Source organism: Sciurus vulgaris (assembly GCF_902686455.1).
Source record: "Sciurus vulgaris genome assembly, chromosome: 8".
NCBI classification, from domain to species: Eukaryota; Metazoa; Chordata; class Mammalia; order Rodentia; family Sciuridae; genus Sciurus; species Sciurus vulgaris.
Window position 1 is genome coordinate 58138779 of NC_136468.1, and position 17246 is coordinate 58156024.

Sequence of the window (17246 nt, forward strand, 5' to 3'; positions counted from 1 at the left end):
CCCAAAGGAGTCAAATACCCAAATGTATGAGCTAAAACTCTTAGGAGAAAACATGGGGGAGGCTTCATGACATTAGTTTTAGCAATGATTTCTTGGTCATGACACCAAAAGCATAGGCAACAACAACAAAAACAAACATAAAATGTATGATATCAAACTTAAAAATGTTTGGGCACAAAAGAACACAACACTGAAAAGATCGTACTCAGAATGGGAGAAAATAGTTGCAGATCTATTTAATACAAATGTTCAGCTCTCTACTGTATTGCAAAAACATTTGAATGGAGCATTTTACTAGAATATCTTGGTATTTTCAAAATTGTTTTCTTCAAAATAAGCAGTAGGTTATATAATCTTCTATAAAATTGATCAATTTGGTCAAATTAGTGTCATGTAATTTTTGACAAAAACTCTAAAATTTTAAAAAATTAGTCAACATTTGGCTTAATGACAAGAAAAATAAAAACATGTATATATATTTAAAATATGTATGATTAAGTATATAGTTATATGATTTCTGCATAGTGTTATTAAAATGATTCATGTCTAATTTGAGTTTGGAGGTTCATTGAATTGATTGACCTGGGTTCATTAATTAAATGTCCTTATCTTGTTCCTTGTTTGATATGTATATCTGCATCATTTCTTTTTCAGCCACATCATAGACATTATGTCTTAATTCTAACCCACAATTCATTCAAAATTTACATCAATACTTCTGTGAATGGCAAGTTAAAATGTTTTCTTCTTCACAAACATTTCTACTTCTCACAAATATTATTATTCAATTCAATTAATAAGAAGTCTTTTAGTTTTCTGCCTAAAGTACTCAGTCATCTTTTTCATTAACAACAGTTGATTTATACTTCAGGTAATAAAATGTCTGCATTTCCATCTTCCATATAGCTACTGAAACAGTATTGTATAAGCAAAATGTCTCAGTGGATTCTTCTGAATTGGCCCTTCAACAACTGGGATGGATCTGTTTTTATCTTCCTCCATATTCTTTTGATTTTCACAGAAACAATGACCAGAATTTCAATAGTTTTTTTTTTTTTTTTTTTTTTTCCTTGAAAGTGACATCCATTAGCCAGGTGGACAGAGCAGAAAGAAGGAAGATCATGGCAGATCTCTGATAGTTTATGAAATGATACCATGCCAGACTTGGAATGCTATTTCTAGATTTCTCTGATTTGAGCAAGGAACAAGCATTGAATAAAGATTCACTTTGGCTAATACACCTCTTATTTGTAGGGTCAATTTTGACTTAATCTCCTCCCTTATCTCTAATTGATTACCAAGTTTTGTGGTTTCTAGTTTTGAAATTTCTTCTGAATGTAAAATTTTGTTTTGGTTTTCTTATGCCATTACATTAACTAAATACATTGGGTCACCTTACAAAATAAATTTGGCAAGTTTTCTGTCTTTTTGATAAATACTGTCTAAAATATGAATCTATATAAAGATTTGAAAAATTTTTGACATCTGTATTAGGATATATTCATGATGTTATAAACTGTAGATATGGAGGATATTAATTACCCAACTTCAATTTTATATTCATTCCACTTTATTAAGTTTCAGTTTAGTGATTTCATCACACTTAAACTTCACAAGTAGGCGTAGGGATTCAATTTATTGTTGAGGTTCAGGGAAGTTAAATTACTATTAAGGGATGGAATCAGGAATTAGGTCAAAGACTGTTTTTAAATCGTAGTCTTTCCAAAGAACCACAAGCACATGGCATGAACATGGGGCCAGAAATGAGACTTCGAGGTATGCTAAAATGTATCAGTCTGCAGGGATAGTTCTGCACTGAGGGAAAAGAGATGATCACATGAGAAATGTAGGTCAGTTCCTGAGTTATTGCAGCAGACTCAAAGGCAGTCTTGCCTTTTTCTAATCCCTTACAATTAATCTTTCCCAAACTTATTTATCTTGCCAGGCACTTAACAGAAAATATAACAGTGTCTTTGTTCTACACAACTTAACCCCTCCAAACTTTCATGATTCCCCAATTCAAACCTTCTCTTTGACAAAGACTGTTTTTGTCATCATTTCCGAATCACACAATGTCCTTGCCTACCTCTGAATTCATGTAACCCTCACTGAATTCTCAATTTTTTGACTTGTTATTAAATTTACTGTCTGTATCATTCTTTCTGACTATGAACTCTCATTTAATTTATTGTGCACATTTATTTTCATTCCAAGTAGTTTATAAATGTTGAGGTCAGATACTAGGTCATGCCATGAAATCTAGATCAGTGATAGTTTTTAAGAAATGTTTTCTATTTGTTGAGTTGAATTAAAAACTATCTGATAAATCTTGAAAGATGATAAAAATACTATTTTTTTCACTCAAAAATTTTAATGCTTTTGGTGGGCCATAAGTACACTCCAATTAATCTGTAGGTTTTCTAAATTGGCCTAGATAAATTGGAAATATTGGCAGAATATTTTTTTAGATCCCTTTCATTTAATTTGAGTTTACCCAACCACAATATTTACTTACCATTGTGCTAATGTGAACTTACCTTTTCTTAAGAATAATTGACCTTGGCTTGGTCTCCTCAGGGGGATTTATGGTTTTAGGCCCTCGACCTACCTGCAGGTTTTTTGATCATATCTGTGTCACTTTTGACACCCCAAACTATTCCACTCTCTAAGGAAATTCTGCAATACGACTTGTCCTTTGATTAATATACTGTAGCAGAAAAATTTCCAGGGACCACCAGCTAATATCCTACACCAATCTGGAGGATAAAAAATAAATAAGTAAGTATTCCAGGCTGTACATTTATTCTCTTTTTAGATCACAAGTATTTTTACCACAATAAAAGTTTGGAAAAGATTGTTCTTTACTTTGGCCAGAAGGGTATTTTTTAGGAGGATATATAAAATCTAATGGAGGGAGAAATATTTTGGAAAAGTTGGGAATATTTTTGTATCATAGAATTCTATATATTATACCTGGTCTCATAAAAGATTTGCCCACAAGTATTCACCATTTGGCCACTCTGAATATTTTTTTTTTTCAAATCTGCTCATAGAAATGTTTTCTCCACTACACTTCTACCCAATCCTATACTATTGCTAGTTTATCCATACTATCTATGCAATAATAAAGCCAATTTGATATTAATGGGTTTGGACATTAAATTTTATGTTTAACACCCATTGAATGATAAATTTTAGAGTGGTAAATCAATAGTAACAAAAAATAACACTTCTGTCTCATTTTTGTAGGGCTGGTGGAATCATCAAAAACAAAATTTTCTGCTCTGTCCTCATCTTCTGTATCATTGCACCCACATAAACACTGGAAAGAAGATGCATCTATGCAAAGGAAATGATGAACCCCACACTTTAATGAGCTCTATGTGCTTTATATCCTTAAGGTAATGATACACAATGTTGAAATCAAAGAGTATAAAAGAGAAGAATGTGCAATGTTTCTTGAAGAAATTCATATATATAAAATAAATTTATATTTAAGAACTAAAGTGTTGTTTTCAGAACTACCAACTTGGCCTTACGGTTCAGCATAAGGTTCTTTCATTTTCTTAAACTCAGAAATAAGCAGTTTGGGACTCCAGTTATTTACTATGAGGGCTTCAAATTCTTGATCAAGGTGAGACATCTGTTTAACAAAGAATCGGGTCTTAAATCATATAGGTAAAAATAAGTTGAATTTTGCTTTCAATGGCATAATATCTTAAATGTTTGCATTAAACAAAAATATTTGTACATTTTAACAAATGCTAACTCACATTTGAAGTTTATTAAAGTCATCATATTAATAAAATTTTCATAGTCACTGCTACCAATACCATAGTCATCATCAATAAAAATAGAGGGAAAATTGTATATGAATGGAATAAGAATTAACACAACAGAAGTGGGTAGATATCAGGGGTGAGGAGCCAAGTAAACATTTGTTGGGGAAAGTCTGACTTTTTCAACCAAAAGCAAAACCAGCCAGCATTGGATCATTACTTCATAAATTAGGTAACATTTGTTAAAAAGAACTCTCTTGAGTAAAGGTTTGTAAGATTGGTCATGAATAAAACTAGAAATAAATCAAAATACAATCTGTATGCTTCTCCAAATCTTATCCAAACTTTGATATAAAAGTTAGACTGGAAAGTCCCCAGGATATTGTTTCTTGGGTTATTTCCAGTATGTTCCATTTTCAGCCAGGATAGAAAAAAATTCTATGAAAATCTTCATGGTATTTTATGTGAAACTATGAAAATGCAGAAGCTTTGTTTGCTTTTCCAGTGAAAAATTTTAAAATTTGAAAATGCTGACATTTGGCAGAAACCAATACCAGACTTATTAACAACAAATTTTAACCTAATTTACTTATAACTAAAGTAAATTGAATTAATTGGTCTCCTATACAGCATTTCTACAGGCAGTTTTGTATTCTTCTAGTAGTGTTTTTTCTCGATCTTGAATATCAATATGTACCTGTAATATCTTTGGGATATAAAAATTCACACATGCTCACACATACATGCATACACACACACACACAAAAAAAATGGTCTCTAAAATAACCTGACACTTCTTTAAAGCCCCTGTTCTCATATCATAGCTTTACTCAAACTGTGTTTGTGAACCATTTACGGTTTCTTCAAATTGCGATGGCCCCTTGGATTACATTGAAATCCCACCGTTTTTCCTTGGGTTCTGTTATTTCCATTCTTTGTTGCTATCTTTTACTTGATACTCTATCCCCATTTCATTACACCTTATCTTTCTACTTACCACCTTTGAACACTTTCCTTAAAATTATTCTTTCATTTTGAAACATATTTTTTTAGATGTAATGACAGAGGACAGCTTATTAATTGTTTAATATGACATTATAAATGTCTAAATTCAAAGGACTAAAAACCTGTATGCTAGCATAATCTGCCAAACTACAAGACTGCAATTATTCATGAACCCGACTTTTATTTCATTTATCTTTGGCAAAAGTGTTTATTAAATGTTACTCTGATCACTCAAAATAAATTTTTCTTTGAAATATAATTTTACTGCGGAGTAAAGTATGCTTCTATAGGAAGAAATAATGACTCTATTCACAGGAAAACATAAAAAGGAGAATAAGAAATCATAAATCAAACAGAATTTTGAACAACTTCAGAAACATGGAAAACATGGAAAAATCTTAATTTCCCATTCTATTATTCTTTTTACTCATTTTCTACAAATCAATTAGAGCTAGTAAAGGAGCATTTGCTCAAAGGATTTTAATTGTAAGAAAATGTTCCAATAAATTATTTTAAATGTACGCATTCTTAGGCAACTCTTAACTTCAGGGGTCCTATCTCTTCTATCAGTGAGTGGACTGAATTGTCTTTCAATGACTTGTTTGAACACACAAAGCTGGAGTATCTAATTCTAATTTATAACTGCCCAAAGAAATAGTAGTTTACTTCATATTTTTCAGTAAAGAATTTGTGGTAATCATTTTACTGGTGCAGGATAAAAATTATTCTGCATAGAGTGTCTGACCTCAGGAAGAATGAGGATTCTACAGACAGATTGAATTGAAGCCTGCTTCCAACCCGTAACAAATGTGTGACCTTGGGTGGAGGAACCTCTCACCGGGACTCTTTCCCTCATGTGTTTAAGGAAAAAAAAAAAAAAAGAGGTGAAAAGGTGATAATAGTAGTATTGACCTCACAGTGTCCTTGTAGGAATCAAAGGAGATGATGTCTTCAAAGCTCTTTGCATGGTTTCTGGCACAGAGCAACAGTTCAATTATCATCATCATCATTATCATTAATACTAGTAGTTGCTCACTGCTGAACATCGGAGGATAGTTCTCAACAACATAGGGAAATAGACCAAACAGTTCGGACTTTGAAATTAAACTATACTCATTCTAATTATTTATGCAATTTTATTGTCAGAAAGAATAGTGACATAGAAAGCCCTAAAATTTCCTTGGATTAAGTTACCTGAGCTATTAGGAGAATGCAGAAATAACTAACGAGAAGGACATTTTTTCAAACAATTGACTTCAACCACAGTAAAAAAAAAAAAAAAGCCTGATTGCAGGATGTCAATCTGCCCGACAGTGTAAATCTCCTTAAAGCAATTTAATTCAGATTAAAAAGATAACCTTGGCTTATGGAGCAGAATGAGGGATCTGTTTCAAATCCATCACATTAACACTATCAATAACCTACTATGACCCATGATTGAGTAGTTTTAATTAAGTTTAGTTAGGGTATTGGGGAAGACTGTGCCATTTAATCTTTCATTAAGAGTTAGATTAGATATTACAAATATCTCTATAACTTTTGTAGTTGGAACATCTTTCTTTTTATTGAATTTATTATTTTCCTTCATACAGAGCAATACCATTTGGGGAGCTCTGGTTCCCAGGAGCTTTAATGCTACCCCACTTCCAGCACTATAAAACAGAGGCCTGCTGTTTTAATCACGCCTCTCTCTCTCTCAATGTTGTTTGCGCCCTGGTACAACCCATCTGCCTTGAATCTAGTGCTCCGCTGGGGCTACACACATCTGCCAGCCAGACTACCTTCGTACACAATTACTCAATCCACCGTAAGGCTCTTTAATAGGAAACAAGTGTGACAACGGCAAGCCTCTTTTTTTTTTTTTCTCCTCCTCCCTCCTAAACCACAGAGTCAAATAGCTCTAATAGAGATGAAGCTTGATAGATCCGCCCAGGTGTAGGTGAAATGGTAGAGCCTCAGGGGTAATAGATGCTGTGCTTTCCTGCTGAAGTTTAGCACTTTGTCCTGCCGGGCTCACTAGCAGCAGTGCGATGGGCTGCTCCTTGTACAGTTGCAAAGTCAACATGCTTCTTGCCGCTCACGTTTATGCCTAATCCGGAGGGCAACCTGGAGCTAGGTAGGAACCACAGAACAGCCCTCTAACTTCAGCGCGTGGACAAAGGACAGCAAATGCAGTAAGTAGAATATTTACCTTCTCTTCTTTTACTTGGGAATTAATTAAGGGTGTTTACTCTCAGGGAATCCTCTAAAGACTGCAAAAGTGAACCAGCAAAAAGCCTGTGTTCATAACCCTGTGGATTTCCTCCAGTTTCGTTTTGCACAGTGCCCTGGCACTGTCACTGCAGCTTAAATACTCCACGAGTGACTCCTCATTCAGAAGGTCTTGAAACTGAAATGTGGTGCTAATAATAATGCTAATTCGAGCCTGGAGCCTGGCATATTAACTGCTATTTCTGGGTGAAATATCCTTTATTACTGTCAAGAATGATGGTGACAAGTGCTTTGTCACAGTTCTGAGAATAGAAAAAAAATCTTTACAAAGCTCAAACCCTTTTTGAAAATGGATTTCAGCTTTTATGCATGACTATATTGTTACATCATTGTTGATACATTAATGTGAGGAATTTTCTTATAATTTTGGCTTAACCAATTCATTCTACAGCTTTGACTTTTGCCAAAGAAGTGATCCTGAAAACTCTAAAGGCAGCATTAGATTGTAGCAGCAATGACAATGATAATGCATTTTTAAAACAAACAAAACAAAACAAAAGGTCATTTGTCTAATAGCCTAGGAAGAGCTATTAAAACCAGATGTGGGAAATCTCAACTTTGACTTTTTGGTCTTTCATGCTTGGTTTAAAGCAGCCTTCACATTGCGTTTACTTTGCATTTACAACTTTGGATTCACCATTAAACTATGTTTGAACTTGAAGTTCAGATTTGATCTAAGTAGAGCTGTGTTCCTGGAGCCCTCAACTCTGAATTTTACTTGGCTGTGGGGAATCTTTTTACTACTACACCATATATCTTGAATTGTGTTAACAAGCTAACTGCGGTGGACTTTCAGGTGGAATGTCAGGCAGTGTAGAAGAATGTGTTTGCTGTTCAAATGTATGATGCTCCGTGTATGAAATAAACACATAGAACACATGACCTTACAAAGACTCCAGTTATGATACTTAAATTAATCCTTTAGAAAGAGGATGCAATAAAACTTACTACATCATTATATCTGTAATCTCTTGCATTGATTTTTAAAATGTAGGTATTATATATTTGAAAAATGAGTCTGAATGGCGTTGTCATCTCAAAAGACAATGCACATGTATAGAGTATAGAGACAGGCAAACTTAGACAAAACACTATTGCATTGTTAAAGTAATTCCCCCCTGGCTGCTGTTTTGTTTTTGTTTTCTAACTATTATAGATGGACATCATTGAAAATGATGATTTAAAATCCATGACGGTAGAATCCTGATGACTCCTTTGTGTATATTCAGAAATGATTTAGCCTGGATAAAGTTGCTGCTATGAGAGGTTTAATTAATTACTGCCAGTTAAATATATTTCTTTAAGAATTGCATTTGACGTTACTGATGGTGGAGTAAATGCACTTTAAAAGTCATTCTTCATGAAATACTTTAACCGATGATTGTTGGCATTGAATAGCGGTCAATGTCTACCCCCTACAGGGAGAGATTCTAATTTCACTATGCTTTCCTCAGTACATGAATACCACAGAGTACAGTTCACACATATGAATGCTGTAACCGTGTCAATGACTCCAACAAGTGCCCCTTAATGGAAAGGTCAGTCCGGTGATTAATAGGAAGCCAGTTTCAAAGGCTGGACCTCACTTCAGCACTGCATTTAAATTTCTTTCTTCTTGATTTATTCATCTGCCTTTCAAAGTCTAATAAAAATCAAGCAGTCCATACTGCATATTTCTAATACATTGTGATCATTTTCATACAATAGCAACAACATCAATTAGTACATGAAGTTGAGTAAAGAAAAATAACGTGAAAAAATCGGTCAAGTCAATAATTAAAGGCATAGAATGATAAATGGAAATTTCACTTTTTATCTAAATAGTCTATATAACCCTTTCTCAAGTTTCAGTTAATTTAATAAACTTTTAAGGGCCCTGTGAGGGTAAACGTGATATGACAGGAAAGTTTTGGTGTTTCATCTAAGTTTATTATGATTAAGTGCTGGCTATATGCTAGCAATATACACAGGTAACTGAGGAAGATGATTTTTCACTAATGGCAGAATTCTTTGAAGAAATATCATGGTAGAGATGAACAAAATAATTAAAAGCCTTTTGAAAAGCTCAAGAAACTATAATGGAGTTTTTGTTATAATCTGTGCTTATAATAAAGGTAGAAAGGTAATTTTGTTATAATCTTTCCAATCAGGACTCGTGCTGGGAGAACTTAAGCCTAAGTTCACCTTAAATTTTTTTGATGATTTTTTACTGCTATTATATTTTGCAAATAAGTATGCTAAAATTAAGGCAATTCATAAGTTAGATGGTCCTTAAATAAGATCTTTAATATTTTCATTTTTGTGTGTGTCCATGATCCAGGGCTTTATCCACCCATGTTTTCAAATAAGATTGCAATATGAGTAATCAAGTAATACAAACCACATAATATACTGTATTTGTTACACATGAAAATTTCCATATGCCAAGAGGAAATTTTTTTTAGGAATCATAGGTTATATCAATTTATCCTAAGTAATATTCTCTTTCAAATAAATTTAAACCCTAAAACAACACAAAATGTAGTAAGTCCATGTTCACTTATGATAAAGGAATAATATTACATGTTAGGATAGAAAGCCCAGTTTTGAATGTTAACAGATCACAAGTGGAGCTTCCAATGCGAAGACAATATAGTCAACTCTGCATAATGGGCACAATGCCTCCTCAATGTCCTCACACCTTACCGATGCCCACAGCTGTGACATCAGGTGCTCTTCTATTTGATGCATCATTTTTGCTCTGCATTGGAAGCTGACTACTTCCAGAAAGAATTCTAATGAAAAACACTGGTTGGGTACCTACAAAATAACAGGGGACACTACCCTCAGTGCATTATATCCATGATGTACTTAGATCCTGTAGTCCAATAAAGTATGCATTGTTTCTACTCCCATTGATAAAATAAAAATATAAAGTGGTTAAGGGGCTTGCCCCTGTTGCACAGCTCTGCTCATAAGTATGTTACTTAGGTTCAAATTAACTTTGCCTGAAGGCAGATACTTCATCTGACCATGAGGTCTGCACTGGCTCTGGTCTAACAGATGATTTAATTCTCAGTACAAAGCCGATTTTATCTCTGGCCACTTTATCAAGACGAGGTAAATTCTAAAAAGGTTTCATAAATGAAAATGATGGAATGCCCACTAGAACAAAGCTTAAGTAGTTGAATGACAGGCAGGAGTGAGTTGGATCTTACTTCCAGTTACATCATCCTGCAGCACCTGTAGACCCTACTATTTTCCAGAAGTCTCCAAAAGTTAAAAAAGGAGTTGCAGTTAAATCTCAGAAATGGGAAGAAGAGCTAGTCCATCTGTTCTCCCTCAATTGCTAAGTTTCCATTCCTGTTAGTACCAGGTCTGACAAGAATTGCTCTCTTCAGGGTTATTTCCATCTAGGCTAAACTCCTGCTAAGAGAACTGACTAATTAGAACAACCTCTCAATGAGAGTTATCTAATCACTTTCCCACCTGCAAGGGAGGGAAGTAAGCCCTCAGACACCCTCAAGGATTTTCAGGCTTCAATAGGAACACCCGGACATTTTTTTTCTAAGATAGAATGCTAATTAAAATTTTCGTTTATCTGTGGAAATATGTATATTTATATATATTTAATCTGGAAAAAAATCTTCACAAGATTTCATTTGAAATACAGAATTTCCTAGGACCTGCATCTGTGGTATGTCTATCTGCTGAAACACTTTATCCTCAAGTCGGACATTTATTAAAATGGTAGAGATTCTTTGTGGAGAGATTGAAAACAAAATATTTATGACAAAAAAATCCCTTGTATTTTATAATATAACTTTAATGTAATGGGTTTGTGTATTCTTTTTCAAATAAAAACAAAATATTCACTTTCAAGAGATTTTAATCTTATTTTTAATAGTCTGTATTACCAACAATTTTAAACCAAGGTATCATTTACTTTTATAAATGTAAGAAGGTTTATATAAGGCAAATGAAATGAACATGAGGAAATTACTTCAAAATTTAAGCAACATTAACCTATTTTCTCAAAAAAGTAAGTAGAAATAAATGTTCCTTTAATTCTCATATTTCCTTTGGTTTTGAAAGGTATTTGATGAAGATATTTAAATGTGATTGGCATTTATAAAACCATAGACTAGTCTTATGAAAAAAAGAAGATAGGAAAACAAGTGATTTGTAACAAACTAATCTCCAGGTCTTGGAAGAATGAATCTATGGTGACAGGATCTGAAAGCTCTAAATACCTTGAGGATTGATGATTACTTAAAAAACAGTGGTCAAAGACTTCCTCTATCACTATCGTTAGTCAAAAAGATCAACAGGCTAACTCCATGAAGTTAATCTTTTCCTCATAAATCCTTTTTGAATTATCCAGTAACGACCGCATGTTTATTTGTGTGTCTCTCTTTCCTTCTCTCCCCTGCCCCACCTCTGTCTTTCCCCCTAACCTCACATTCCAAGCCTTCCACAGAGCACCTGTCTAGGAGAAATTCTTACACTGGTCACTTGTGGCTGGTGCTCCTAAGAAATAATTGGGAACCTTTCAGACTTAGACACTGTGGTGGACAGTTCCACTCAGATCTGGGGAGGCGGTATCTCTGCTCACTTCTGTGTCTTCCTGCATTCCAGATTCCCAGTCAGCAGTCATAACAATCAACTCAGCTCTTGGTCTTTCCTTCATGTGGAGGCCTCTTAGTCCTAGTTCCCCTGTACAAGTCAACTCCTGGTCTTTTCTGCAACCAAATTCAAAAGTGTTGGTTTCTATTACTGCCTAATATTAAATATTTATCTTCATTCTAGGCCCATTGAAATAGGCACCCTATTTTGTAGCACTGCTATGAATCTTTAATTTTATTATGAAGTACACATTATTATTGTTCTATGTTCATAGTTTCTAGGTGTGTATAAATCAGAACTCAAAGAGCTTCTCATCAGCAGTCATCCTCACTTTTGTTTTATTCCTTAGTATTATACATTTCAGATTTGGATGAAAGAGAAAAGAAAGGGATGATTTGTGTTCTGCCTCTGTTATAAATTTGAGAATTTACAAAATAAAATTTAGATAAATAACTCTTTCTTGGATCAAAGAATCACTTCCCAAAACATTTCCCTACTTGTAAACTTGAGGCAGAACTCATATTTGATTAATACTGTTTCTTGATGAGTCTCTTCCCTGCCCCCATTTTGAACAATTTAAGAAAGGAAACAAAGTTAACAGAAGATATAAATCTTTACAATCTGAAAGTGACTCTACAATCCTAAACCCTTGAATTAGGCTTGGTTTAAAACCAGTCATATCCAACATTGTTTTGACACATGGTTAAGACAATGAAAATTACTGCTTCTGGCAAGAACTTCTTAAAAATCATATAAAATATTGACTTATATTGTCATTCTTGTTCTCAAGTACCCCATAAAATAGACTGTAGAGTAAAACATTGATCTTTTTCACTTATGAAATAATGATAGAAGTATGTCTATCACAACTTTATTTTTTAACCAAATATTTAACTTACCCAACATGAAAATGTGGGTGATAGGAATTTATGTGCAAACAGTTCCATTTCCTTTAGGGCATAAATATAAATCTATGTGGATGAAAATAGAGAAGAAGTATTAATTCTATAACTACTGGATGTTTGCAGGCTCACATAAGCTTAAACATATTGATAAGCAAAAGTAAAGTTGTCACTTCCATTTTATTGATGAGCAATGTGTTTTATTTTCTTGACTTAATGAATAATATTAAATTTGTAAAAATCATTCAAGTGATTAATCTAATATTGAAAGCGACAGATGTGTTCAAACATCAAGATGTCCACATACTACACAGATTGTGGTAGAAACTATTTTTATTATAGTTCTGGTTCCTTAGGTTAACTTAAAAGTATTGGTGTTGCCATACACGTTGATTCTAGAAAAATCAGGTAATGCCATTTCTTTTGGAATGCTTCTTTTTTTGGCACTTTTGTGTGAATGCAGAGGCTAAAAATGGTTTTATCAGTGGGAAATGATAAATTTTTATATCAAATATTTTATTTACATCATATACTGAAAGTATATCCATTAATTTCCATGTTATAATAATGTAATAAATACTTCCTCTGAATATGTGTATGAAAGTGAATAAATAACTATGTGCATGTATTTCTAAAATTCTTCATTTGTCAAGATTATATTTTCATAGTAAAGACTGTCACATAAAGAAGAATTTTTAAAATTTTGCTTGATGAACTTTTAATTTAATTTAATTTTTTAAACACTCACATCACAAGGTTTTGTTGCACCAAGAAGAAAAATCTATGCATTTTAAACATTGCTTCCTGGTTTACTTTGACCTATTAGAGTTTACATTATGTAATATGTAACTATGTAACTTTAAACAATGACTGACTACCAAGAGCATTACACAGAGGTCTTCTACCTTAATTACAAAGTGTTTAGAACCACAATAGTATTAACACTTTTCAAAACTGTTTTAGAAATTCTTAAGTTCAATTTTTTTATTACTATGGCTTGGATAGTGTATTTCTTCAAAGTCTTTTGAACTCTCCTAAACAGACTCACAAAGCTACTGGCCACATTTGTTGTGCTTACTACAAGGGTGATGGTACAGGGAAGAAGCACAGACTACCAGCGGGAGAGTATCAGGGTTTCCACTTTAGGCCTTCTTTACAGCAGTCCAATAACTCAGTGCAAGCAGACAAGGTGTGGAAGCGCCCTAGTTTTAAAGCTTCCTTCCCTGTAGATATAGATTATCTTTTCCAACAACAGAGATATAGCTCCTAGGATTCTTGAAAGGGGACTTTTCAGTGCAAATAGGCATCATATTCCGGGAAACTCAAGCTTACTATCAGGTTTATGGCTTTTCAAGTCCTGATTCATTGTAGCAGTCAACTCATTTCTACCATAGGTAAATTTTCCAAGAATACAGTTGACATTCTGATTTTTACTGATTTTCAGGAGGAGTAAGTCTAGACAGTTAACAAAAGATCAAATTTTCACAAAGAAGGGGAAAATATATTGTTAGCTCTTTATCCACAGGGGAATAACATGAAGTTTAAGATTAATTTTAGGAACTAGCATGGCCTTATTCTTTTCTGTCTACAAATACAGACTGTGCTTTAGTTTATGGTTATACTTATTGCATATAAACCTGCCATCATTTATAGTTTTTTTTTTTTTGTATAAGGATATTTTAAGCTTTTCTTCCCCTTCTACAAACACTTAAAACTACATGCACCTATACACCAACATGACAAAGGGCTGAAAAAGGTCTAGTTTTGTTAATTAAAAATTTCAAGATTTTTTTGTCTTGTTTTTATGATACTGGACTATGACAGGTTGATACTGCATCTAAAGACTAAAACTTAGAATGTTTTATGTAACTTCTGAAAATAACTGAGGCTTCACGTAGGATAAACCTGGATTTACTTCCAAAACTCAGGATGCTGGTTCTTGAGCACTACCTTTGAAATGGGAAGAGGCAGTAAAAGGAATCAGGTGTAGTCTCTTGGTTGTGATCATATATGGACTCTCCTGAGATCGGCATGACTTAGGAGAAGGAAATGAAGTAGCAGGAACTCAGGCTTTTTGGAGGGAAGCAATGTCGAGGACAGATGATACCTGGTGAGTTCCTATAATTACAATCATCACTATTTATAAAGACTGGCTATTTATAAAGGAGTTGTTGCTGATGCTAATTATTAGATTTTAAAAACACCAATTAAAATTTGAAATAACAGAATTTAAACAAATGCATACTAGTCTGTTGATTCAAATTCAATCTACTAACTTACTATTTAGAAATAGATATTAGTTATATAATTGCACAATGAGTATGCATTTATGTATGTATATTGTTTTATAATGAATAGAGAATAAACCAAGAATTCAGAGATTTTATTTGCAGTAAAGTCCAAATAAGTAGCAAGAGCTTGGACAGGTAACTGATAGTACTTGAACACTTGTAACTACTAATATTAATAGTACTACCTTTATATTTTAATCTATAAATTAAGTTTGAAATGGACAGTATAAAAAATTTCTCCTGTGTCTAATTTTTAAAACGTGCACTATATAATAATTTCATCTACAATTAAAACAACATTGATCAACAATAGGACATAAAACAATTTTAAAACAAACATAAGGTAGAAAAGATATTACTCATAAGGATGTGTATTAATTTTTAAACAAACTTTTTTTTGCATGTATTTCAATGACTTAAAGTCAGTCATGACAGAATTAATAAACTGCTCTTGAGAATAATTAAATATCCTCAAGTTACTTGAATATCAAAAAATGAGGGCATTGATTCAGTTAATTTTGCTGGCTTCTGTTAAATGCTTATTATGAATTAAGAATTAAAATGCATTTCTTGCACTTTAAATAGATAATAATTTGCCTTTTTTATATTAAAGGCAATTTTTTATTCTGTCAAACTATAGACACCATAATAAAATGGAGACACTGCAATGTAATTAGCTGAAAAGAGTGAACTTAATTTATCTTGAATTATGTGGAATAGGGAAAAACGTATAAAACCATATTAAGCATTACTTAAAGAAATAGAAAAGTATATTACAATTATCTCATATTCCTTTTTAAAATCAGAACTATAAATCTTTGGAATTTTTTTCAGAGATTTATGAAGTTTCTGTTAGATCTTTTTTCTGTTATAAACTACATTTCTTATTTAATGGATATTGGGTTTCAATATCAACTGTGGCTGACTCTTCATTTGGATGAATAATATACTTTAAGCATATTTAGTTTTATTTATTTAAGTAGGATATCACAAAGTTACTCCAAGAGTTTGAAATATTGTTTAGTTTTAATTAGGTTTGATCCCAATCTGTGCAGCACAGACATTAATAAAAATTGAGACAGATACAGAAGCAGTGAAGCTAAGTGACTATTTGAAAGACTGATGGATCCCAAGAGATTTAGATTTGCCCTAGTATCTCTTCCTTGATCAAACTCACCCTTAGGTGGTTCTTCTCTACTTAGAAGTATGGAGAGCCAGGTAATATCAAGAACAGAACTCATCCTTAGCAAATTTGAGGGTCATGAACTGTTCTTTGACACCTTCCTTACACCTTTCCTGATTCAGTGGTAAACTCTCTTCCTCTCTTTTCTTAACAGTAGAGTCACCCCCATTGTCACAGGCTTCTTGCTGACTTCTCATTTTCCCAGTAAGAAATTTTGCTAACAGTAGGGTTTTCTGTTCACAAAGTCCCATGCACCTGAATAGTTTGCATTCTTTGCATTGTCACCCTTGCTCTCATTACTTCCTAAACCAAAGCAATCTATTGGGGTAATGCTCACTACCAGGTCTGAAAGGAAACTCATTAAAGATAGATGCAGCAAGTTAAAAGATGCATCTTTTAATGGATGCAGTCCTAACCTTTTAAGGATGTTTTTATATTTTAGTAAGAGACTTCTGATTGAAAAAGAAGATTCTTTAATTACATAGTTTGGTTGCAGAAAAAAACCCAAAATCTAGAAGAGGTAAGTTGCAGGCCAAGCACTGAATGCTCTTTCCTGGCACCTCCAGTCTGGGATCCTGCCCAAGGCCAGGCCTGATCCTGATCTCTCCCTTGCTTGACCCAGTACTTTCGCTGTTAGAAGAATAGGATCACTGCTAACTTGGGATGCCAATTCACCTTTCCCTAGTTTATGCACAAGCTCTGAACATTTTGAAACTCAGCAGTAGAAGAAGCTTATAGAGTAAAAAATATTTGTTAAGAGATGCTTTAAATTTTACTTTTCATGATTATGTGTTACCTGTCAATTTTTTACCTTCTCTTCCATTCTGCCTGTTCCTCTTCAGTCCTTTACTTCCATATTCTCCAACCTTAGCATGCTTTCCTTCTGAAATCAGTTGGAAATTCAGGGAGAGTGAAGAAAGTAAGAGAAAAACAAAGAGCCCTGACTGAATTTTGCTCATGGAAGGAAAGTGAGGCTGTTCCATGTATGAGGCACTCTTCCCAATGGCTTCTGCAGAGATGAACATCAATCTTGTTTTAGTAAACTCCATCCATGTAATTAATCATGTGGTCATTTGGGGGGTCAATGATACAGTTTGCCTTGGCTAACTGCCAGATATTCCAAGCCCCCACACCCGCTATACCATTCTGGTTTGCCTAGTGTAAGAAAAGTCTACATTGGATTCAAATGAATGGACTAATTTAGTTTTGA

At 33.5% G+C, this 17246-nt stretch overlaps 1 protein-coding gene across 5 annotated transcripts in view; it reads left to right on the forward strand.

Annotated features, from left to right (window-relative positions):
* Positions 1–6678: 6678 nt before the first annotated feature.
* The window catches only part of SEMA3A (semaphorin 3A), a 465420-nt gene continuing 454852 nt past the window's right edge, over positions 6679–17246 (forward strand). For all 5 annotated transcript variants that reach the window (XM_079151726.1, XM_079151725.1, XM_079151728.1 and 2 more), the window contains exon 1: positions 6679–6958. The gene's annotated coding sequence lies outside the window, so the exon portion shown is untranslated. The remainder of the gene's footprint in view (positions 6959–17246) is intronic.